The sequence below is a fragment of the Lepidothrix coronata genome, unplaced genomic scaffold (genome assembly GCF_001604755.1).
Source record: "Lepidothrix coronata isolate B3197 unplaced genomic scaffold, Lepidothrix_coronata-1.0 Scaffold17, whole genome shotgun sequence".
Lineage (NCBI taxonomy): Eukaryota > Metazoa > Chordata > Aves > Passeriformes > Pipridae > Lepidothrix > Lepidothrix coronata.
This window is the reverse complement of record NW_016690197.1, coordinates 855,315-879,502: the sequence shown is the minus strand read 5'-3', so window position 1 is coordinate 879,502 and position 24,188 is coordinate 855,315. Positions and strand designations below refer to the sequence as shown.

At 37.3% G+C, this 24,188-nt stretch overlaps 1 protein-coding gene across 3 annotated transcripts in view; it reads left to right on the top strand.

The window, feature by feature from the left end:
• Positions 1 to 24,188, top strand: part of GRID1 (glutamate ionotropic receptor delta type subunit 1) — a 516,037-nt gene that overhangs the window by 53,668 nt on the left and 438,181 nt on the right. The gene's annotated exons all lie outside the window — the stretch shown is intronic.

The following is a 24,188-nucleotide window of genomic DNA, read 5'->3' as shown; positions in this document are numbered from 1 at the left end:
AGCTTTAAACAGAGGTTAGAGGAGACCATGAGCAAAATGCGAACCTGAACAACGGTATAAAGATCAAAAATCATAATGTCACACTGCAAGGAGAAAAGTTTTCATTTTGATAGTTTACAAAAGATGATGAAATCAGGAATCTGGCGAGATGGTTTTTAATAAATGCTTTTATGTTGACACAGAATCCAAGGTTAGGTAGATTGTGAAGTTTAAATAAGAAGGCAGTATGGAGGGTAAAAAATTAGTGGGTGCTCAGCAAAGTCTTAGAATTCATCAGGTTGATGAACTGAGAAGTATTTGTTTATTGATCTATTGTTGATAGTGACAGTGCAAAAATGGAAATTATTCAACAGCCTTCAATCTGATCAAGCAAAATCTAATACTGAGGAAGACAGGCTGGGTGCAACTGCTGCAGGGACAGAGAAAAAAGGGGTTTAAGAAGGCAGATATAGATCTCTTGGGGGGGACAGTGTGAGGAAAACAGAAAGTAAGATGACCTGCTTGCAAACAGATGACATTAACAACATAATTTAAAATTATCCATGTGTGGAAGGATAGCAGAGGAAGATTATTAAAGACTAACTTGACTAAATCATGAACTCCCCACTGGTTTTATGTAGAAAAGAATATTAGTTTACTAAGAACAGCAATAAAAAAGTAACACTGATTTATTGACAGGTACTCAAAAATCGAGGCTCAAAATTAGAGGTTTTTAGCAAGAAACATTAAGGATGACAAGAAATACTTCTGTAATCACTTCAGTAGCAAAAGAAAAAACTTTGGTCTTCTCTGTCAACAGAAGGGAGATTTCTCAGGAGATGATGTTAAGAAGGCCATTATTCCTAAGGTCTTTTGAAAGAGATCAAATATAAACAAGAGGGTAGCAAAATTATTGCTAGCAATAAAAGGAAGAGATAAGTTCCAGCTTGGGAAAGAACTTTGCATTTAACACTTTGATAGTTAAAAATGTTTTCACATCAGCCCAGTCTAACTTCAAGATAGAATTTTTAAAACCTTCTTGAATGAACCTCAGAACCAGGAGTAGTTATCCTTTGGGAGCTTGCAGAGGGTGGCTGAAGTTGAAAGTAGTCACAGGTTTCTTCATCTTTAAAAGGGGCCATAGAGAAGAAGGAGAATTAATTTGGGCCATTCAGTTCCTACATACAGTTCTGAAACACACAGGCTGTTTGAAAACACCTGTGATTTGAGGAGACTAAGTAGCTGCCACTCGGGTCAAACAAGTGTGATCTTCCTCTGTGCTAGGAAGAGAAGGCATTGTATGTAGGTGAGGAGTGGATGCTCTCTAGCTTGGATTTATTAAAACTTTTGTCGGTCTTACCTGCTCCATACACTTCCTTCTGCTTTATATGCTGCGTATGATGCCATGTGGGATGGAACATCCCTTGAGTCAGTTGGGGTCAGCTCTCCTGGCTGTGTCCCCTCTTAATTCCTTGTGCACCCCCAGCTGATGGGGTGGGATGAGGAGCAGAAAAGACCTTGGCTTTGTGCAAGCTCTGCTCAGCCATAATGGAAAAATCCCTGAATTATCAACATTGTTTTCATCACAAACTCAAAATACAGACCCATACCAGCTACTATGAAGTAAACTATCTCTATATCAGCATTCATATCTTACTGGGAATTGTGCACCATTCATTATGGCACCCATGCCTCAGAAAATGTGTTATTTGACAAGAAACTTTATCTTTTGTATCATGTTTCAGATAAACTTGGTCCTTTCACTCCTGTCAAAATTCCATCTCTATCTTTTGATCTAGTGGTGGAAATAGTTGTCAACAACCAAGCAACAAACAAATCTATTTGCAAAGAGGACCCAGAAACCCTTTTGTTCTATTTATGTCGCTGTTTGCCATCTAATATAGGACCAGTAAACAAATTTGTCAACATTCTTAAGGAGTACATACCTTCAGCTCAATAAAAGAGGTAATAAATATTAACCCATGGGTCTGTGGGGTTTTGTTTATTTTGGTTGTTAGTTGGTTTTTTATTTTTTAAGCACTGTAACATACAGTCCTTAAAATAGAGGTTAGTTTTCTTTTAACAGTCAGAAGAAATTATTGATTTGATAGAATCAAAAGGACTGATGACTCTGAAGTAAAGGTCACTGTTTTACTTTAAGAAATTACCAAGAGTAAACCAGCAAGAAATAGAGGTCTCAAAATGAGCCTTGCAAAATCTGATGACAACTGAGAACTTGATAGGGTGAAATACTTGTGGCTGATTAATTTATAATGTTTTTGTTTTCTTTTTGCTCTCCATTTCCCATGAAAGTATAGAGAAATGATCTTGAAACGCTTAGAAATTACTTTTCTGTGGAATGAATGCAAAGCTATGTTATGCTTATGCTTCATGTGTGGATGAGAAAGGACAGTGAATTTTTCACTAGTCATAGTGGGTATACAACTGCAATACAACTGCAAATATTGTTGACTGATACTGTAGCCTGGAGGAGGTGTGACACCCTACATATACTCTGTAGGCAATGCCTTTTATAACCAAACCATAACTTAACAGTGAACTCCATCAAATTCTCTATCAGCCCTAATATTTCTACTTCAGCAGCCTCTGAGCCTCAGAGAGAAAAAGCTTGTAAGGGAGATAAATACCCTTTTGTCTTTCTATTTAATTCTTTTCTGATTGTGTTATAAACTTAGGTCATAGCCAGACTCGTGTTGCAACAAAAATAGTAGGTGACATGAGCATGAATGTTCTCAGCAGGGTACTTGACCTAGGAGGCCATGGAGACATCCATGAGCCTGCATGTCTCCTTTCTCTTTCCTTAGGACTTCTGTAATTACTCAGGGAAGGGAGAACTGTTCAAAAAGCCCCTTATCTGCTCCATTTCATAAGGTCTCACGGCACCTTGGGAGTGGAAGCATCATGTGTGTCTTGTGGCCAAAATACAGGTGTATTTTGTCACAAAGCAGGCAAATTTACTGTCGTGTGTTGAGCACTAAGTAGAGTTGAATGGTAGGCCAGGTGATGTTCTGTGAATGAGGATATGGTAAAGGGAAGGCATTCCTAGATAAACTAGGAGTGATTTTAGACTCTATTACTTTCTGTAAAATTCAGCAGTTGGAACTAAAACACTACCAGATTTATGGTTTGGTGACATTCATTTAGATGGTTGTGCCAGGTAATTTTGTTAGACTTTTACATGACAAGATTGCATCCTAATTTTTCCATATGATCCATACTCCCTTCTATACACAGTGGGATATGTGGAAGGTTGGTTGACAGCAACATTGAACTTAGTTACTTCTATTTTAGGAAATCTAAAAATCAAGGACAAGTATTTCAAACATAACTGTTAGTCAATGTTAACTTTTTAATAATGACAATAAATGGAATATAGTTAGACACCATTAAATTTAACTGCATAGGTGTCTAGAACTAGGTATTTAATTTGAATTTAATAGTAGAGTAATCACTTGCAAAATAAATCAGTTAGGAACAAATATATTGCAGACATATATTAACCATTGCATGAGAACTAAAGGTTTTATAGCTGTTTAATGTGTTCAGTATTTATATATCATTAACATACTGTGATTAACATACTATTAAATCCTAAAGGATAACAAACTGAACCAGTTAAGCTGCAGTCCCTTTCTTCCCCTTCATTACTGCAGCCTTACACTATAACTGGTTAGCATTCATTATTTATACAGTAGATGTTTCTAGCCTCTTTTCTCATATGGTATGTCTGCTTTTTCTTCTCTCTGGCCTTGTTCCTCACTCCAGATATGTGCTTAGGCCAAAAAAAGCGTTTTTGCAAATGCCTGTTAAACATTGTCTGCTTGTGCAAACTCTTACTGCTGATTCCTGAATGTAGTCATGGTACATTTGCAGTTTTGTGTTGGACTTTCCAGTAAATTGGACTTACTGACTTCCCAGGCTGTAGCAGGATTGCCTTTTGGGATATATCGTCTTAGAGCGTGAGTAATCGAGAGTACAGTAGGGGATAAAAAAGACAAAGAAAGGTGGAGATTAGCCGATAAGACTGTATTTGTTAGATCAATAGGATCTCAGAATCTTTTTATTCTCCCAGAGGTAAGTGTCTGCTGACAGAAGCTAATTGGCTTTATCTTATTGCAGTAAAAGGTACCATTCTCTGGCCCTACTGACTCAGGATCTCAGGGAAGCCCCAGGTAGCTTTCTCAACTGGCTCTGTCAGGGTGAGGTACAACTACATGAACACTGTGACCTTGCTGATGTGACGCAGAGCAGGAGGCATGTCTTCTGTGTCTTCCCTGACACCTCCAGGTCAGTATGGGGCCTCTGCTGCGTCGAGCTTCTCATTTGTGCTTCCCACTAATGCCCTGGCAGTGCAGTGGCAGATGAGTAGGGCACCCTTGAGAGCAGAGCTGACAGTCACAGCGGCCCTGAGGAACAGCCCGTATGCTTTGCTGGTGGGCTGCAGTCCCGGTGCCCGCAGGGCTCTGCGTCACTTAGCCTGTGACAGCCACAGTGACAGTGACTGGCTTGGACTGGTCTAACATGTGTGAAAAATAGACCCTCAGGGAGTCTGGTGAGAGCCACCCCCCGTGCAGTGAGGCCACTTTGCTCTGAACATGTTGGCTTGTTTGTTGTCAGAGCCAAGGTTAGAAAAAGAAGTAATTAGGAGAATGGGAAGACAGTGATAACTGATGCCTGAAGGAATTGCCTACTCCAGATGGCAATCTGGGAGCTGAGCAGAGGTGTAGAGATGGAGCCTTCCATCAAGAGACTGAGGAGGTTAGTGAGACCTTTTTCCCAAGCAGAGCAGGAGGAAATCTCCTTGCTGCTGGGTGCCTGTGGGTGTTCTGCGTCCCAGGGATGGTGCTGTGATGGGCACTGCATATCACCCCACCTGGGACTCTGCTTAAGACCTGTCTTGCAATGTATAATATACCTGCATGACATGCAGTCTTGTGCCTTCCATTATCACCAACTTTGCAAATTCTGATGTTTGGTTTATTCTTGCTGTCCCCTATTGACCCTGCAACATCAATAGATAATTTTGTTTCTCTAACCACTGTCAGCAGTGGGTGATCTACAGTTTGATTTCCTCTCTGTCTTTCATTCTGTCATCATTCAGCTACAAGAAATCTATATCCTTTTCCTATCTTTTTCTTTACACTCTTTCATGAAAACAAATGGATCATAGCAAATTTGCAAAATTACATAGTACACATATTTAACTTTAGGATGATTTGGGATGACCAGCCAATAAAAGGGGATAGTGATAATATTCTTCAGTAGTCATAGTACTGTTAGAATTGTAGTTGAATTCAGAATTACATTTGTAATTTTAGATTGTCACATTTGCCATATCACCAAAGAGGCTACTTACCTGTTACAGGAGCACAAATACTAATTGGTGTGCTTTGCATTAGGGCTTAAGAGGGAATGTTCTTTCCATTCTTCTGTCAAGGCCAGATAGCTTCTGGCTTGATGGCTTGTCAAATTCCCTCAGTTTTCACCATGCACAGGAGCATTCATTTTTCCTATTTTATGGGACAACCAAAAATGGTTATTCAAGGGAGGTGGGAAAGTAATTTCATTGTTAATACTGTGGTTTAAGAGATACAACAAGCATTTAATTTCCCATTATCCATTTGGCAGGTAAATGTTTTGTTGTTAAGCTGGTGTTTCTAACTAGTTTTGTCTAACTGAAGAAATGTTGATTACATGCCAACTCATTTTTAAATGTTGATAAAACAAAGCATAATCCTTTAGGGTGAAATGCAAAGTTTGAGCTATGGCTGAAGGAAAATCAAGTGTCTAATTTTTTAAGTTTTGAGTTACCAACAACAAAGTTTTTATGTTCTTTTAAAACAGAGAATTCTGACATGAAAAACAACTACATGAACAAGCTTTTATTAACTCAGCATAGGGTTGACGCTTCTCTTGTCTCTTTGATTTCTGAAATTGTTGGCTGTCAATTTGTCTTATCCTAGGATATTTTTCTGATTTATAGGAGTGAATGTTTTCATTGTCTCTTAGAATCAGAAACTTTTATATGCTGGACTGCTACTGCCAACAGAATTAATTTGTTTAAGAGGTGGAATTTTGATTTCTTTAGAGAGAAAGATAGAGCTTCAGCATGCTTTATAGTATATTGCAAGTTTTACTGAAAAACAACAGCAGAAGATCTGCAACCAGAAATGGTGAATGGCATAATGAATAAAGCTGACTTGAACCTGGCTTACCTTCTTGCCAGAATCTTAGGTAATTCCTGTTAGTAGAGAGGTGAGAGTGGTATTTACAGAGGGAGAGGAATGACATCTGTTTTATAGAAGCTGGAATAAATATACCACACAGGATTAAAGCAGTCTTTGCCCAAGGTCATGAAATAATATAGTAAAACAAGTTGTGTGTAAATATAATATCTACTACTCATGTGTTGAAATGTGACAAACCACTCCCTATTTTCTTACATTCATTATTATTAGGTCTTTCTGCTGTCACTTCAAATTTCTCTATTCTTATGCTTTTTTTCCTTTAGGCTATTTCTTTTATGGCAGTTTTATGTCCACTTTTTTCAGTATGCGTTTGTTACTGTGGTGTCTGAACATTAAATATACAGATAAATAGAGTTGATCCAGAAAAACACAATGAGAAAACCCAATATTTGTAAAATTCTATGAATTTAATGAAATTAATTAAGATTAATTTTGAAAAGAAAAGTAATTATTAATATTATTTAAGAAACCTGAAATATACTGTCACTTAAAAAATGCGTATAATAAGTTATAAGTAAAAATATTACAATTAAACTTCCCATTTAGAAATTAGAAACTAGTTATCCCATAAAATGTTCAGATTTTAAGAGCTCAGCAATCTCAGATGACAAAAATGCTGGACAATTTGCAGCATATAAACTGTCATTCTCCTTACCCCTTCCTTTAGGCTGTGTTGCTGTATTCTTTTATAGAACACGCCAAACTGTGGAAGAATGAAATTTGTCCTTTGGGGGGTATAGGTTGTTGAACCCTTGATGTATCTCAGTAACAGGTTCCTGAAAAGTGGGCCTCTGTTCCTACTGTATCACTGTCCTTTCTTTTTTCTTTCACTTTTTTGAATAAATTATGATCTTTGCCAGTCGAGAGAAATAAATTTCTCTTCTTTTGTACTCTTTTGTAAAGTGTTTTGTTGTATCACTTTCTCCTTTGTTATGCTTTCTGCACTGACAGTCCTATTCTTGCTTCTTGACTTGTCTCTACCTGCATTTTACTGTTGTTGACTGGGTATTTTTGGGAAATCTGTTGAAGTCGTTGCATTTGTCCTTATACTGGGATAGTTTTCTGGGACAAGATCATTGTTTGAACACGACATACAGCAGCATCTTTTGATGGCATGGCTGTCCAGAGACAGTGTTAACTTTTATGCTTTGCAAAGGTTGTATGTTTTACTTTCGAGTTAGATTTGCAGTGTAAAAAAATAAAATCTTTGATAATGCATTGTCTGATGTGTCTTTGGTCATGGTGGTTTGTTTTTTCTTTGTTTTGTTTTTGTTTTGTTTTGTTTTCTTTTATTTTTATTCAGGATTTTGGTAAGAAACTCTGTTCCTTCTCTGTAATGAAATGTTAAGGGTTCATTTTTCTAATTTTGATGTTGGTTTTGTGGTGTTTTATCCATGTGGGAAAAATATTTCACACTCAGCAATTTTTATTTATTTAATGATCAATCTAGAAACTGCAGCTAAATGGAAGAGTTTAATTCTCTTGGGAATGACCTCAAAATTTGAGTTAATGTATTTTCATTTAAGACAATATAAAAATGAAGTTTTCAATTGGTACTTCATGACTGAACTGCATTTTGTCACGTGTAAAGTGTCTGTAATATCTTCCAAATGACACGATCCTTATTACACCTTCAGCACCGAGAAAATTTGCTAAGTTTGGGGGTGTTTTTTTGTTTTTGTTTTTTTTTCCCCTGAACTTGTTGGTACTTTCAGAGGCTTTATGGAAAATATGCTGGTTGGGTCAGTGTCTTAATGTTCTGTATGTTTTTTTGTTCCACAGTACTTAGTTGCAAATCAGTGTAACAAGGTGCTCTAGAGGAACTAGCCCAAGAGTCTTCCAGGGCAAGAACTCAGGGATGAGCTTTAGAGGATCCTGTGTGTGTTCCTGAACAGGTTAAAGTGCTGCTGATCCTCTGAGGAGAATTCTGTTTACCAATGCTTTCCTTTGGAGATTTACAGGCTGACAAGAAATTAATAGGAAGGAGTGGATTTTACTGAAAGGTAGTGATTAGTAGTCCATTCCTTAAGCAACATGATGTCTATATGGGTCTAATTTTCCCCTTTGTGCACCGACAAAACTCACACTTCCATTAATGAGAATTCCATGCAAGTGTCAAGGGAAGAACAAACCCTTCTGTAAACCACTGGAATGAGCCTCCTTATTCCCATGCAGGAGTGGAGAGGATAAGACTTAACTCTCTGCTTTACTGGGCATAGTTTTACTGAACTGAAAATCAGCTTTGGCAACAGGTAAGTCAATTTTATAGCAAAATGTTACAAGCACTTACACAGGTTTAGGCTTCTCCTTGCTGAATTCCTGGTGAAATATGAGGGAACAAGCTGTCTCCCAGATCTTGGAAAAAGGAGGATACTTCTCTTTCCAATTGCCCTTCATATTCCCTGTCAGAGAGGTGACTGCTTGTTGCAGTCATTACCTCCTGTCTCATCTCGTGTGGGCAGTAAGCTCTGTGCCACTGCTGAAGTGCCAGCATATGCTCTGTTGTATATTAGAACAGCTGGGTGACAGTGACAAAATCATACAGTTTGTGCTGTAAAGCTATATAATCAGAGATATAAAATAAGACAAGAAGTTGGAGGTTTGACACGAACCCAAATATTTTAAGCCGTATTCAGCAAAATGCATTACCTTCTTTATGCACTGCAGGGAGAGTTCTAGTGCTCTTGCAGTGCCAAAACACCTGTGAGATTGTAGGTGAAAGTGGGAATTTAGCATGACCAACAAAGTTATGGTGTTGCTCAATGTGCTGATTTCTTGGGACACTGAGTGGCTTCTCACAGCTTGATAACCAAAATGAAATTAAGGGAATCTGCATTTTGGCAAAGGGTGCCTCTTTTTCAGGGTATTTTTTTTTTTGAAAATAGGTGAGGAGGGGAGATGTAATGGAGGAAATATATTTTAGTTTTATTTGCAGATAGAGCCAAGTGGTTAGCAACATAATGATGTTGATCTCTTAGTAGCAGCTCCTGTGGGTAGCAAAAGTGTGTGGGAGGTGACTCATAGCCACAGCCACCAACAAAAATGCCTGTTTGCTGCTTCATTGATGAGAAGGAAATTTCCATGGTACTGCTCTGTTACAGCTGAGTAAGTTGCATTCTGGTGTGCTGCTTTTGGTGAAGTCAAAGAACATATTTATGCTCTGAAAAGTAATTTAATGGTTGTGTGGCAGCATACTTTCTCTTCTTTTAGAGAAAACTTCTTTTCAGAGATGATTACTCCTTCCATCATCTGTTAAGTGTCCTTGTAGCTAGAAATTCTGAAAGATGTATGTGTATTTGGGACCCTAAAAGTCAGACATCATAGTAGGATCTTGAATAAACATGTCTGCAAGTACTAATCTGAGAAGCATTTGTAGTGAAGCAACAAAATTTCTTTCTTTTATTTCTTAGTGCACTTGAAACCTTGCTTGGCAGTAATTGTTCCAAAGAGAATAGTAATATTTTTCTATAAAATAATGGAAGAGCTAAACAATACCAAGGATAGTGCACCTCTTTCCCCTTTCTCAGCTGCTTGCCTTTGGCTTAAATTACAGGGATTAGTTTAACACCGTACTTAAAATTGTATTTGCAGAGGAAATGGGAGTCCTGTAAACAAAACGACAGCGAAATATACTCCTTTCAGTTTTCTTTCTTCATTCTTCTCCTGCCATGTTGAGCAGCTTTCAGCTTTGAACTGTGGTGTAGGAAAAATGTTGTAACTAAGATGACAAAGACGCTTTGCCCCATAATATACTGCCCATCTTTTCAGTTATTGTGAAATCTCTCCATGGTGTGACATGAAAATTTTTATGTTGATGGATTGCTTTTGGAAGTATTGTACATTTATGTAACTCAGAAAACAGTGATGTGGGGATAGTAGCTGTGAAGGCTGACAGGACTGCTACTGTGTTCTTCACTCACGAGGGATGCATTACTAGAAGTTGGTTTCAATACAATTGTGTTGTGTGGTGTCTGCCACAACTGCAGAATCACAAAGTTTTTCCAGAAAATGAGGTGTTTAGCTTTCAGTGAACCAGTAACTACTGGGGCAAATGTAGCAGATGACATGCCTTGCACAAAACAATGGTAGTTAGATTGTAGTTTCTAGCTCTGTCACTCTTTGTCTTGGTCACTATGCACAGTAATTTTGTCCGCTGCTGCTGTGCTGGGACAGTTCTGTTCTGGTATGGGAGCCTTTTAGGGTCATACCTTCGGGCTGGAGGGTAGTCTGATGATTGTGCATCATTACTTGGACTTGTATTGTTCCAGTTTTTCACCTCTCTCTGGAGGTGGTCTTTTATGGGTAATAAAGAAAATACTTTACAGTATTAGAAATCTCATAACACACAGTGAGAGCACCGGTGGTTGCCGCTTACTTTTAGTGCAATTTCCCCATTTGCAAGGCTATTTCATCATCTTTCAGTGTTTTCATTATAAGGAATGAGTTAGAATACGATCATCTGAGGTTTTTTTTTAATGATTATGATAGGTCTCCTCGTTTCCTGTCCTAAAATTGCTGTAATTAAATAGCTTATCTGCATCTCAGAACTGGCTGAAAATCAGAGACTAGGGATGTGATTGCCAGTCTTTACATGTCAGCAGTGTGACAGCCTTTCGAGGTGCCAGTGACCTTGTATTGTCCACAGTTAAGTACAGACACTGGCTAATTCTTCTGCTATGGGGAAAAAATCTTACATTCAGCTAAGAAAACTTAACTTATTAAACTCTCTGCTGCTATAATTTCCCCACTGGCCTGAGAGACGAGTTTTGAAGGTCACAAACCTACCCCTCAGTTATTTTGCAACATGGGTTCATATGCAGACGGTTGTACTTCAGTGTCAATTTTTGCTAAAAATCCACAGAGATGGGAAAAGAATGGAATAAAGCAATTGTTCTGTCAAGGTTAATAATTTTCATTAAAATCTGATCTGTTTAGTTGCTATTTTTCACTTTTTTAAAAGGCTCTTAGAAATTGGATTATCAATAGTGTGTTATGCAAGTCTTTTATTAATGCTGTCAGTTCATCTTTTTGTGGGAAACTGCATAACAGTTTGGCTATTTCTTCAGTTTTTGACTGATTAGTGCTATTTTTCAATGCAAAGGCAAATAGTTTGCAGAAATTGCCTTGAAATCACTGTTTTTAGGTTGATCAGTTAAATTTCTTTCTTTGGTCTGATTAACATGTGGTTTGATGGCGAGAGTTTTGAATTGCTTTGTTGTCCTAATTTTGATTTATTTATTCTGAAAGAAGAAACCATGCAGTCAACTCCGAAACAATATAATATAATATGTAATCTATATTATGTTCACCCCAATTAGACTAATTTTTGGAAGGATTCATCCGATTCCTTTTGTCACGCTTGGCCCTCCTTAGTATGGTTGATACATGGAAAGTCCCAGAGAGAAAAATCTTAATAAAGGAATAAAAGAAGGTGAATTTGCAATGTGAAAGGAACTATCAGAATGTCAAATTGTGAACAAATTCCTCTCTTTCAATGACACTGAAGAACGCAGCTCACAATATTGAACAGTCCCAGAGCTATACACAATAAACAGTCAACCCATGGATGGCAGGTTGACCTAGTTCTGTTTGGGGGGTTTCTTGTGTTGTGTAATAAATGTTTTGAAAGGAAAACACAGACAGACTCTATTTTCCATTTCTCTTAGCACCTGAAAGTGTTCAAAAACACGATTGGTTAGGATTGGCTCCTCAGAATCTGCCTGCCAACTTTCTACCACTTTGTGTTTATATGATAGTTTTTGTGGTTTACTTTCAAATTCAAGAGAACTTTGTGTCCTCATGGAGCAAAAATCTGCACAATAGAATTAACTTGAACTACTGAGAAGAACTTGTGATTTTTACGTAGTGTTTCTATGAATATTTGGAACACTTTCTAGCTTCCTGCCCAGCCTGGGAAGTCTGTACAACAGCGGCTGATATTTACCCAGTCAGTAGCTGAGACTTGCCATGGTAATTAGGTGATGCTGGCTCACTCTGACTTTGGAAGCACCCGCCTTATTTCCAGGATGAAAGAGTAAACTCTCATGTAGAGTATAGTAAAATTCTAGTAAAATCATAGGATACTTTTAATTGAAAGTTTAGCTTGTCTAATGTATGCAACCAAGTGGTACATGTTTAAATCAGTAGTGATGTTGCACTTTATGTCGCCAGTATCTTACTGTCATTTGAATGACAGTCCCATTTCTTACTTACCTTTGGGAATACTGCCTCCTCTTCCACTGAAAACCTTGCAAACAACTAGCAGCCTAGATTGGATACAGCAGGAAACGTGTAATATCTGGGCCTAGGCCAGTCACAAAAACTGTACAGTAAGAATTTGACTTGATAACATACCTGATTTTAAATAAAGAAATGCATGTTCTTTATCTACCAAAAAAAAAAAAAGGCAACTTAGATCTCTTTGTTGTTGTATAGTTATTTTTTATTGAGAGGTATTCACCAGTTTTCAGCTATTCTGGTATTTGTTCTTTTTCACTTCCCTCCTGAAGATGAAGTGTGTGATTTCTGCAGCTTCCTGTAGGTCATCTGTTGCAATAGAGAGCTGAAAAAAGTTTTGAAAGTTACAGAGGAATTTAACAACACAAGCTTGATGCTCCTCTAAGCTGTATTCCTACTGAAGAATTAGTGATCCTGGCTACAGGTGGGTTTTTTTCTGAGCCTCCTGGAAGCTGTTTTCAGGATATCAGAGGCTTTTACATATAACTCCTCATTTAGGTTCATGGGTATTCTGGGTCCAGATATTTTTGTTGTTACAATCTCTTTATAAACCAAAAAAGTATAGAAAGAATATATAGGACTTTTCACAGGGACTTTCAGAGGAAGTTCCTATTCCAGTTTGTTGCTTCTTCAGTTGAAGATTGTGCTAAAAGTTGAAGAATGAGCTTTGCTTTGGAGAAAGATGGAACTGTGATTACACAGACGTTTTGTTTGAACATGAATTCCCTCCTTTAAATTCAAATAAAAATGGAATTTCAGTCTTGATCAGGTTTGGAACATCCAATAATTTTTACCATGTTATTCTGTTTTCTAAATATAGAACTCAGAGAATACAATTTGGTCAAACAGATGCACATGCTCTGCAGGTCCTCTAACGGATTGCCAGGGCCAGGCTGTGCAGATGCTTGATTAACATTTAGCATCCTTTCAGCTGTTTGTTGTTTTTTTTTTTTCCCCCAGTAATTGCGGGTTTTATCACCATGTCTGCAGCTCTCTGTGTTTATCAGTCTCTCAGATTCCTTCTCAGGTCCAATGCTTCCCTCCCCCATTCTCTCCCAGCTCTGGGCTCTTTTCTGACACCCCCTCTTCCTTTCCCAAAGTGCTGCTATTCAGAGCACAGAGTTGAACCTGTTTCCACTGGTGTGCAGGTCCCTCTGTCCAGGACAGTCCTGTCTGATGTGTTTGTGTTGTGCCATCTGTAGATGGTATTCAATTATAATACAGCATCTTACCTCCAATGATATTTTCTACACCTGAAAAACATGATAAGTGAATATTTGACCTTATCTCCTAGTGCAGGAATCTGAAGTGTTAAGATATATTTACTGCTTTTGTGGCCACCTGTAAATTATTTCTGTTCCTTTAGATATAATTAATGTACTTTTGACCTATTAGGGTATCCATAGCTGCACAGCTAATTAACTAGGAAATTATTTTTGTATGCATACAGGTGCACTCATTTAAATGTCACTGATTTAATTTAATAACACACTGTGAGTTTAGACACGCTGCCAACTCGATGGAGTTGTTTGTTTCTTCTTTAATTTATACTTAGTAAGATTCTTCGCCCTTTTTTTTTTGGAGTCTCTGAACAGCTCAAATGATAAATAATTTTCTTCCTTTATGAAAAATGTGGTGTTTTGTTTTGGGGTTTTACGTTTGTTTGTTTGTTTTAGGTTCTGTGGGTTTTTTTTGTTGGTGATTAGACATTTTAAAATAGGAACTATTGCTTAGAAAACATCAGTTTCAGTGTTTGGACAAGAAGAAGAGAAAGAGAACTGTATCTTTCTCAGGATCAGCACTTTACAGAGAAAGTGTTTGGGTTTTTTTAGAATATCTTAATAAAATAATGAGTTAACGTGTCTTAGAAGCATTTATGTAATTACTTATATGCTTAAGGAATATTTTTTTCCTGTTTTTTAGGAGAAAAACATTAATCATACTGATGGGAAAATAATATTGCAGTGTGTTACATATCTAGACACGTCACCTAGAATCTGATCTTGAGGCAAAATGTCCCCTACCCTTCTTTCCCTGTCCAGCACAGTTCCCCAGGTCAGGCATAGTCAGAAAAATTGCCTGGGAGCTGTGTAAAATAATTACTGCTGGGATGAATCCCACTGGGTTTGCTGCAGGGCTCAAGGACCTGGAGGTTGTGTTTTATTTCTGTCCTCAGTCAAACCTCACCCATTGGAAGGAAAGAAAAATGACTTCTTGTTTGGGTGCATAAATCTGACATTAAAAAGTATAAACCGGCTCTGAGATAAAATTTTGAGACAAAAATACAGTCAGAGTTCTTCATATATGTATATATATATTTATTTATCAATATTGTTGGTAGCTTTCTTAGAAGTCAGTTCTGGAGGGTTTAGGGGCTTTTAAATTGTTCAGAGGATTATTGCAATGCTCTTAACTTCTGAACTAAACACAGTTCAGTTAAGCCAGTAATTTGTACAGAAAGATAAAGTGCTTCTCCTTCCAATCAAATTGCACTGAGCTGAATTTCTAGTTGTCTTTCTTAGCAAAGGATTTTATTGCCTACCCTCTTCACAAGAGAGCACAATCTCTGTTACAATGCTATCTTTGTGTCTTAAGTTTCAAAGCTTACACACTGTAAGATGTATCAGCCAGAGCAATGACACTTATTCATACGAGGGAACAGTCCTTGACATTATCAGGGAAGAAAATCTGGGGTGTGGAGGGAAGAAAGCCTTGCCAAAGAACTTTCTCACATGAACAGAGACTTAGGTTTTTCAAAAAATACCTTAACAATGCTGTACAAGAATCAAAGCACCTTTTCCTTCCATCTTGAGAGGCATTTAAAGTGCAAATCGGGATAAAATGTGTTTAGTTTTGCAGTTCAAATACACCATCTTTGCAACGTCTTCCTGAAAGAAGGTCTCTCAATTGCTCCACTATCTGCTTGGCCAAATCTATAGCTGAAATATCTGCTGAAAATAGGCAGGAGCTGTTCAATTAAGGCACAAATCTTGTCTCTTGTACAGAGCTTGGGTGCCCAAGAGGTGTTAATGCAAGTTAAATGGGGCTGGCAGGAGGATGGCTGAAACTGGAGATTCCTGCCTTGGTCTGGACTGCCAAATGTCATTACAGCTCTTCCCTCAATATTAACTTAGGATTCACTGCTCAGATATCTGAACAGCACCAACTCTCATCATTCTATCCATTAGGGAAGAGCCACCTAATGAAGTCACTAACCCAAAACTATTCCCAGACGGACAGCTTATTCCAAATCCCATTGCCATTTTCTATTGTCCTAGTGCTTGTTAAGCCCAGAACTACTTTGTTTCTTCCCAATGATCCTTAGATTCTCTTAGTTAGAGTTTTCAAGTTTCTTCTTTCTAATGCTACTGAAGTTGGGAATTATTTGTTTCCCTGATTAATTGATTGTTCTCTTTTCCCAGATGTCATCTTTTTGCACTTATTTCATATCAGTTTGGTTTTTTTGAAATACTTTCCTACCTTTCTCACTCCTGTTTATTGCACATCCCATTTACCAATTAATGTCCTTTACCTTTTTTATTGAGTTTTATACCAAATCTTAAGTGACAAGATCTAAAGCAAGTTCTTTTATTATCCCACATGATTTTCTCCTTACTACTTTTTTTGTATACTTTGAAATGTTTTTCATCAACGTTTTGCATTAATTTTGAACACAAGTAGGATAAGTCCTGCTCCCTAAGAAGGTATTTCTGTAAATGTGTAACTAAGATCAGAACTAAAATTCTTCCCGAAAAAGGTCTTTCAGTTAAAACTCTAGGAAAGAATTTATCAAGTTAGTGCTGTAAAATTATGTAGTTATTCTCTGTTCTTTTTTATAGTAGTGTATATCAGATATTGCATGATCCTACTTCATGACCACCTGCTACTCATCCATTTCAGTCTCATTATAATCTCAGCTGAAACTTTTCCCTAGTACTTGTTCTCTTCTTTTAACCATAATGGCCCTACAGTTTACTTTTATTTCATATTCTGAACATTTATTCAATATTTATTTCTGCATTTTTCATTTATATTTTTATGTTACTTAGAATAATAGCAGGAGTCACAAAATCATGAGCTTTCTTTTCTACATTCTGTAAAACCCTATCATGAATATCCACTCAATTTATAAACACGAATACTTTCCAAGAACTTTTTATAAGCTCTGAATTAATGACTATTTTTAGACTCTTTGTCATACAGATAAATTGCCATTTTTCATTTTATCAGGTATATGGAAGGATAAAAAATTATATGTCTAGTTATTTACTATGAAGTTTCACACAACTTATTATTATTAAGCTCTGATGAACTTAAGAAATGAAAAATGCGTTTGCAGAGTGTTTGATTAAGTGACTTCATAGTTTATGATTTCTATAATTCAATATTCATGGTAATTGAAAGTGGCACCCATGAAACTTTTGCTTTCTCACTTTCTTGCATTTTAGATTTACGCATAACACCGTGTCATCTTTTTTTTCCCCCTCCTTTCACGTTGCACTGTTGGAATAAACAGCAGTTTCATCTGTGAAAACAGGAAGGACCTTAATAAGCCCACCTGCCTCCTTCATGTTTTGATACGTTTTGTTTCAGTCCAATCAAGTGGTTGCCAGGGAATAGCGTCCAAAGCCTCCTCCTCACTTTGGCAGTGTTTTCACTGCTGTCCAGGAGCCTGTGAAGTTGGACTGTGAATTTTGTACTGGGGTTTGCTGCTTTTAATCCCAGATGAGGTAGCAAAAGACTTGACTCGGTTAAGTGCTCATAATGGAGTTCCTCTTCAAGAGACTTCCATTTCTTATTATGCTGTGTTCTCATAGTAGATAATAAGACTTTCTTGAAGTGTGTAGAAAACCCTCAAATCAAGCAGAATGGCTTAAGAAAGTTTGGGGGAGGGGGATAAAAGCACTGTCAAAAAGTTTACTGTGTGTATTCTGAGAGCTTGTTTCATAGTACCATTTGAAAATATAAATGCCATTTGAAAAGAGAATTGTACAAAATGAAATTCAAACTGAAAAAAAGAAGAGCATAGGAGTTTAGCATAGTGGCATAGGCTTTGTTCTGCATAGTGGTGGTAACAGCCCCAGTGCTTCTGCTCTTATAAAATCTGAGGGGACACAACTGTCAAGTTCTTTACAAGAATTGGCTTGTGTTGGTTTTGTAAAACACTGTCCACTCTGCAACATTGTTTCAGTCTCCTGCAATTTTTAATGCGGTTTCATATAAGGATGTGACTCACTTAAGATGATACGTACTTAATAAATATTACTTAATAAATATTACCTAATAAATATGTCTGTAGTGGCTGGTAGTCAGACTTGATGCTTTACAGTTCGATCATGTCAGACAGAGGGCAAAGTATTAACGAAAAGTCTGGTGCTCAAATAGATGATGTGTATTTCCTGAAAATTAGTCTCTTCTACATCACTTATTAATTGAGTGTCTGCTTACCTTTGGAATATCTTGACTAATGTAATAAACAAAAATCTTTGTTGCTGGGCTCTGGAGAATAGGGAGTTATATTTTTGCCCATACCTCTCATGGGTTATTCAAGGTTTTGGAGGAGTTCTTATTGATGAAAAGGTTCTTCCAGGAAAAAGAAGTGAAAATTACCTTCACATGAATAAGAAGTGAAAGCTCAAAAATGTTCTCTTGATTCACTTAAACATATGCTGCCCTATCAAAAATGTTGTCCTTCCCTGCTGAGTTTTTTTATAACTTTAAGGCCACTCCCATCTGATGTTACCTGGTGTCCTCAGATTTCCTCTACCCTTTCCAGACTGGCTAAGGCTTCCCTCTGTATGCTGAATGCCATTCAAGTTCTCATGTTGTTACTGATTTCTTCTGGTTAATGGACTAATGCCAGGTATCTGTATTTATTGTTTAAACCTTTTAGCAATCTGCAGTATTATTGACCATTTGGGAATATTTTGGGTATTTTTAGGACCTCATTGTGGATATTTCAAGTAAATTTTAGTAGCTCCATTTCTTTTTTTTTTTACCAAGGAAACATTCCTGAGTGTGGTGCTAGGCAGATTTATTACTCACAGGGAGCTTTGTGGTCTCAAGTGCCACAGGCTTATGCCATCACCCTTCTTGCTCTCATCCACTCGTGTTTGAGATCACCAGAGGCTACCGTGGAATATTTTGAACAGCATTGACATAAGGAAGTAGATTATGTGCTCCATCTCATTCTCTCCATGTCACGAGACTTGAAACAGACTGTTTGTCATCCAGTGCTGGCTACAACTTTACCTAATCATCCAGAATTTTACAGTGAAGAATAAATTTAATTGGTGCTATGTACTTCAAGAACTTTAAAAGGTTTGAAACTAAACTGTTTCCTGTAGTGACAGTTCTAAGGCAGTGGAATACCACATGTTGTACTTCATGTAAGGAAATTTGTTCAGAAGTCAGCTGCATAAATAGCTTTTTAAAGTGAGACACTTCATGATCAAAACATAATCTCTAAACACTGTGTTGCTGATTTCAGTATTTGAAAGCAAAGGTCTGTCTCCCAGTAGTGCTTTGCTGATGGTCATCTTTAACCAATTACAGTCAAACAGTATTTTTTCCTTTCTGTCAGGAATTCAGTACCACAGGAAAGTAATTGATGTTTTAAAAGAAGTAAATGTCAGAGCTTACTTTCTTTAATGCAAGAGTGTCCAGATTCCCCATGGGTCAAAGTGGGTCACTTGAGCCATTGCTGATGACAGTAACTGAAATAGAACACACACAGTATATTTTTGTGGTTTGGGGGCTATAAATGCTTGTTCTGTGATTTCTGACTAGCTCCAGGGTTGTAGTTAAGGTTTATGCCCTCTCGTGCTTCTTGCAGCACACCTTCATTAAGGATGCATCCTTACATGAAAGGTTTATGACCCTCTAACCATTGGGTGGTCTGATAACCACTTGCTTTCTTCCATCAGTGCGTTTGTTGCTGAGGAATCAGCAGCACTGGCTTGAGTCAGCTGCTCTGCAGGTGGTTTTCAGGTGATGCTCTGGGTAACCTTTCCCCTCCAAGTTTTGCTTATGTGTCTCAGGCTTGTGTACAGTGCTGGCAGCTATTCTGCATGAGACCAAGACTTCAGCAGGAACTGTGGATTATGTTGCATCAGGTGATGATATTGTGAAATGGCGTCTCTTCCTTCAGTCATTTCTGAGTTTGGATTTGTTCCCCAGGGAATGAAAATTCCTGAGTAGCTCCCTGCACCGAGATACCAAATGAGTCCATGTAGTTGTCCAGTAAAACTCTACTAGTCTGGTTTAGGAGACATAGATTATTGAAAGCCTTACCTCTGGTTGGTCTAACATACTTTCTTTTGGAACATTCAAAACAAATTAGAAATAACTTCAAAAGGGTAAATGCTAATAATGAGTCACTTTAATTCAATAGCCTCTGCTGTCAGAAAATTATAAAAGTGTTTTATTTCTTTGCATAGTCAGGGTCCTTTAATTGTCAGTTGTGAGCTTGTGTCCAAGGGCAAGCATTTATAGAAAGATTTCATAGGCATTTCATGCCTACCACAACTAATTTTAATTATCTTGTTTTAAAGAAATAGTTTAGCTTGCAACAAATGCCATGAGTGTGTGAATACTAATGTTTTATAATTTAGTTCTTAAAATGTGGTACAGAATACAGATACGACACATAGACTGAGGGCTTGAGAAGCCCAATTCCTGTTCTAAAATTACCTCGTCTTTTTTGCTGTTTTCCTTTTTTCCTTGTCCCCTTCTTCTGCCTCAAAAATCAAACTAAAGAAACCACCTTTATTTGGAAGATGACAACTGACTTCACCTGATATTCCTTTCACAGTCTGTGGGAGATACTGGTCTGTGTTGTAGTCCACATATGCACCTGTTTTGCTGTATTAGGAAGGATGCTGATATGCTGTTATGAAAAGCCACATACCAATATACACATATATAGCTAGCATGCAGTAACTCTGTAGAGCTGACCACATTCTTTGTTGTGTTTGATTTATTGAAATTTATTCACATTATATGGTGCATTCTTATTTTATTTATTTAAAAGTAATCCTAACCACTAATTATTGTAAGCTATTTAATATAAAACATGTGTTTAACACAAGCTGTGACTCTCCCCTTGCTTTTGAGAGCTCAGTGCTAATGTAATGCTATTTCTGACTCTGGTTGACATGCAGTTCTATAAATGGACATAATTTGTTTTGCCTATTGAGACACTAAGTTGTCTGAGCTAGGACTGTCTCCTACTATAAACAGTACTTAAAATGAGGTGACTGTAACCTCAGCTAGTGTTTCTGGGTACTGTTGCATACTAATGTATGCAATACACATCAGCTGCCAAAAATGAAGGATTTTCTTTTACTATAAGGTCCCTTGCTGTCTAATTTTCTCTCCTCCGTCTTTGTATATTCCCAAGGCATTTGTGATTTCACCTCCTTTCTTCACATGATTTTGAAAGTTCACACCTAATATATTCAGTAGTAAAAAGCCCAAGGCAGCAGTGTTGCATAGGCAATCAAATATTCATGCTATTTTCAAATATTTATTTGTATAATCCTAATAAATTAGGAGACAGGAATGTGACCTTTTCTTCCCTGTGAGTGAGAGCAGCTATCTGACATAGCAAAACCTGTAAGAGGTTTTAAAAGTATAATTACATGGTTCTAACACTGCTAATAATTTCTTTTTCATGGTCTTTCTAATAGAGGGCTCTGAGGTTTTCAAATAAGACTTACATATCAGGATTTATATGTGAGGATTTTGAGAATTCGGAGGTTTAGATGAGCTTCTGACTTTCAGACAATGCACTACAAGTTTTAAAATTCAGGAATTACATTTTTTATTTGCCATGTGCATTTTCATCTTGGATCTTGTCAAAAGATTCTCTTTCATGTTTAAATCTCTGCTGTTAGAGATGTTGTTGTTGCATACTTGATTAGTGAAGCCTGAGACTGATTTGATAATTTAGAGTTATTTGTAGGATTGTAAGGAAAAATCCAGCAACTCATGGGCATATCCAGGTGTGAAGTAAAGTTTGGATATGTAAAATATCTTGGCTCAAAGAACAACAGAAATATTTTCTTTTCGAATCTGTAAGGTAATTACTGCCAGCTGGAGCTGTTAAGGTGAGTACAGACCTCGGGGACTTTAGTCAGAGATTCATTCATGAGGGAAAAGCAGGATGCTGGGGTTGAAATCTATCATGGTCACAGATATTTAATGACTGTGTGCTTTGTGCTGAATGTAAAGCACAACAAGGTTACTTCTGGTTCTCTGTAGAATATTTTTATGCTATCATAGTTCTTGCAAACAGATTATTCCAAACCCAATTGAAGTTGATGGAAAGACACTGTATTTCAAGCGGTTTTGCCAAAGAACTTCAGTCAATTAGAAATATCCATGAACAAAATCAGGTTGTTATAATGGGAAAAAGTAAACATCCTCTCACCCCTCAAAAAAAACTCCCGGTGGAGTCTTCCAAGTTACCGGATGAGTTTGTTACAGAAGCAGTTTCTGGTACTTGTAAGTTTAATGAAATGTGGCCATAGAAATCAACTCAATTCCTGGATTCAGATTGTTTGCTTATTTCTTAAGCTTATTATTCTCAGTTGTTTCTTGTATTTATGTTCCTCTTCCAAATAAGAAAAATGGGAGTTTGAATTTGGTTCTCCTACGAACTGTGGCTGCACACATGAATGTCTTCCTTAACATACAGTATAACCTTAAGGACCTGAAGTTGTTTTCAAATTATTTTTTTTTTCATTTCATCAAGGACTTCAGTTTAATGAGGCCTTATTGGATACTGTGGAAATTACAGAATTATGCAAAAATGGAGCAATTATTCAGTGATCTTTCAGGGCTTTTTCTAAAACTAGTAAATGTATAGAGCCATAAATATTAATTATTCTAACAACATGTTCATTATTTAGATGTTGAACCTAAAAACCTTTATTAAACCAAAAAGTCAGAATACTTGGAGTTTTGTGAGTTTTTGGGAGGACAGATATACAGGGATTAAGTTTTGCTCTCTCTTCCTTTCGAACTAATTTTCTCTGCAAAACTGAAACAGGGGCATACAAGGGGCAGCAAATCGGGTATAAACAAGCAATAATTCCTTCCTTCCTCCTCTGCCCTATTGATTTTGGGGAGAATTTTATCAGATGCCAAGTTTTTGGAGTATGCTAACAAACTTTGCAGAGATGGTTTATATATACCAGCACCCTGTGAGGTGAGATAGGCAGGGACTGATGAGTGTTCTTCCACTGAAATTTTCTGTGGCATTGCTGTTTTCTTCTAAAAGATTCTGATTCAGTTAAATTATGTTTTTCTTAGCAAAAAGTTTTCAGTTTTGCTCACTTCCCTCACTTCATCCCTTGGTTTGCCTGGTTTGTTTTCTGAGTACCAGTGTATTAGGCAAGTGGTGTTTTCAAAGCAGCTTTTCACAATTGACTTATATTTTCGTTTTTCATTTGAATACTCCTTGGCATGGCTGAAACTTCAGGGTTGTGTCAAGGCTGGTTCAGATGCACAGCAGTGTTGGTGAACAAACCTTGGGGCAGCCCTGCCAAATACCATTTGTGTTGCTGCAACCTCTGTATGTTTACAAAGTATTATTGTTTTGACAGTGTCTCAGAGGATATGTTTTTGTTGTAAGGATTGTGACCAGGTAGTCCAAATTTACCTCCAGATGGTCATATGTCTGCCCTCCATATTAAATTTTTACTGACATATACAGTTTCCTGTGTGTCTTCAGGTAAAGGATAAATGTCTGTGTGACAGAAGCGCAGTCTAACTTGTCAAAGGAACTATTTGTAGAGCAAAATGCAATTCAGAGTAAGGTCATCAAAACACTTTTAAAAATTATTTGAGATATTTTAAGCTCTGTAAATCTATCAAGTGTATCTAACAGATAATTTGCCTTTAGAATGTAGATAGTATATTCATGCTGATTGAACGTAAATACAATATTTGGATATCGTTTTTCCAGGCATCCTTGAAAAGAATTTGGTGTAGCTTGATAGGAAAAATTCTTGTGCATGTGGTGTTTTTACTTGTTTTGTGTTGGTGCGTGAGTGGGTTTTTTTAGACTGTGTTTTATTGTCTCATAACAATACCATGACTTTTTTTTCCTTTCCCTCAAGTGTGTCATTGGTATCTCAGAAAATGAAGCATTGTATGCGTACTAGAGAAATGCAAATTTATGCAGTCACACTGTTTTAAAAACCAAAAGCAACAATAGCTTTTCTGAAGTAGAGAGAATTCCCCATTCCTTCAGGATTGCTCAGGGGTGCTGTATTCCCTTGCTTATGGCAAAAAATCAGACTTGCCAGCTGAGTGGTGAAAACCTACTAACCAACAATTTTTTTACATAGCAGTGAAAATCTCTTTTCTGTTTGCCAGCTACCAGCAGTCTCACAGGTTGTTACTCTCTATCTGTCCCCCATTCCATTACGTGAACATTGCCTTTTTTTTCCTCTGTTTTATAAAGAAGACATAGATGTTGTATCTTCAGTGGGTTTTAACATATTTTGGTATATATTTCTTCTCCTGATTGGAACAGACATCTGCTCCGTGCATATGTTGTTGTCCTGGAAAAGAGGTGAGCTTTGAGTAGAGCTCTGGTGGCAGTGCTGCTGCTCAGCTCAGCCTCCCAACCCCAGCCCTGGGGCAGAGTGACCAGCAGTGCCCCTCCAGAGAGTCCTACTTTCCGATGGAGAG